Source organism: Octodon degus, unplaced genomic scaffold, assembly GCF_000260255.1.
Source record: "Octodon degus isolate 3935 unplaced genomic scaffold, OctDeg1.0 scaffold00208, whole genome shotgun sequence".
Lineage (NCBI taxonomy): Eukaryota > Metazoa > Chordata > Mammalia > Rodentia > Octodontidae > Octodon > Octodon degus.
In genome coordinates, this window is record NW_004524784.1 from 3,604,790 (window position 1) to 3,607,063 (window position 2,274).

The 2,274-nt window shown below is 46.3% G+C and overlaps 1 non-coding gene across 1 annotated transcript; it reads right to left on the reverse strand.

The window, feature by feature from the left end:
* Positions 1–1,839: 1,839 nt before the first annotated feature.
* On the reverse strand, positions 1,840–1,913 carry Trnan-guu. Its single transcript has one exon. It is a non-coding gene; the product is annotated as a tRNA-Asn (tRNA).
* Between the last annotated feature and the right edge of the window lie 361 nt (positions 1,914–2,274).

Genomic DNA, 2,274 nt, shown 5'->3' on the forward strand with positions numbered 1-2,274 from the left:
TATTGGTACACAAAAGCACTACAACAGGGCCTCCTAAAGGGAAAGCACTCAGAACGTTACCTTTGATGAACGGTGAGCTTTGGGTGTGCTCCCGGAGTTCAGGTGTTGAGAACAGAACACTCCAAATCATTTGTTAAAAAGGTACGGAGCGAGTAATTACAATTCTAAGAGGTCGTGGTAGGCCCCCACAATGCCATCAGTGGCTTTATAAGAAGGGAGACCCCAGACAAAAGGCCCTCGATGGATGGCAGCTGAGGCATCTGGAAGTCCCGGGTCTTCAGAGTTTCAAGCTGAGAAACGCTCGCTGTTTTAAGTTCCCCAGCCTGCCGTATTCAACAGTAAAACAGAAAAAGGCCTAATACAAGTGATGCGTAAACACGGGGGGTGGGAAAGACACATACAAAATATATATAATGAAGAATTCAAACCATGTATTTGCAGGAAAAAGATAATTCAGTTTTTACTAGTAGACGGGGTAGGGGTGGGGAGAGATACACAGTGACATAAGCACCTGCCTGGCAAGTGCAAGGTTCTAAATTTGATCCCCAGCACAGAAAAGAAAAAAAAAAAAAAAAAAAGCACACGGGGTCTCGCGTCTCCCTGTGTGGCACAGGCTGGCTTCCAAATTCTACGTGCGAGTGATCTTTCTGCCTCAGCTTCCCAGATAAGTAATCAGGACCTTGGAGCCCAAGCGATTCTTTTACATTTCCCTTTAAAAAAATTTTTGCAGGACCAGGGAGATAGCTCAGTAGGATAAGTACCTGCCTGGAAAGCGCAGGGTCCTGGGTTCAATCCCTGGTATTTCAATAAAAAAATAAAATTGTTTTGCAGATATCTGGAATCTGTACCCAAGACAATGATTATTATAATGAAACTATGATCACTTTTCAAAGGCCGAATATATTCACTGAATAAAGAACCAGTAACTATTTGGGAGGGATTTGCATTTCATGAAGTAAAGTGCAATATGTCCATAGAACGTTGTATATAAGTTATAATAGCAGCTTCACGTTTAATCTTTCTCAGAATTTTTATTTTATTTTATTTTGAAGACTGAAAACAAAAGCAAAAATAAATACAAAGACAGATAGGGTAACATACTACCTTACATATGTTACAGATTTTCAAAACAAGAATAGCAAATTAAAAATGGTTGTTATATTAGTATTTTTACCCTCAAATCTGTTGCTCAGATTAATACCTATAGCTATACAACATTGGAAAAATAATCAGATTCTCAGAATTTTTTAATATCACTTAGTTGTAAAATTGGTCTCTTTGTGAATCAATGGAAATTTTTTCAAGGTTATGCCATTTCCTACAAAATGCCAGCATTTTAATAGCAAAAACAAAATAGATCATCTAAATGATCCTATAATAAATAACAGGGATTCATTACGATAAAAATATTTGTGAATTGATTAATATAACGAATAATGAAATATTTAGTTTAAACCGGGATGTATGTTTACACTGGCCAGAACAGAGAAAAGGAGAGCCAAGCTTCCTTACAGCTTACACTGTTGAAATACCAACCGCCAGTGAGGGTCGGAGGCTGCGCTGCCGGTGGCTGGAGAAGCCCGGAGCTGCCGGTGGCCCCGGCACAGGCGCTGCGGGCCCGTCCCGCCGCTCTCGCACCCACGCCGACCCAGGGGGCACGGGCAGTGCCCACCTGGCGGCTGTCAGAGGACGGCGCCTAGAGGAGGGCGCCCCCCAACGCGGGAAGCCAGGAGCCACCGCCAGCTGGCAGCGAGGGCGGCCCCAGCGCCTGGACTCCACCCAGGAGGCTGAAGTGTGAAGGTGGTGCAAAACCAGCTGTGCCCCTTCACAAAAGAAGAGCGTCCCTGGGTGGGCTCGAACCACCAACCTTTCGGTTAACAGCCGAACGCGCTAACCGATTGCGCCACAGAGACTCTGATGGCGCTCGGCTCTCCAGCCGCGGCTTTTATGAATGACAACAGGCGCGCACCTTCCCTTCCGCTTCTAGACTCGCGGCCAAGGATCCGCGTTTTTCGCTCAGCTTTTCCAGCCTTCTCACTCCATGCTGCACCTTCTGCGCACCCGGGGAGGTCCTTCCGGGCTCGCAAGACCGCGACCTGCGACCCGGGGTGAAATCTGCCGCTCCCCGATTCCTGCGGGCCCGGGAAAGAGACTGTTCCTGACTCAGCTGCCTTTGCAAGGAAATAGCAAGCCACATCCCGGGGACTAAGAAATATGGCTTTTGTTTCAAACTCTGCGTTCAGCTCCTTGCTGGCCGATTCGTAGGATGTGCTT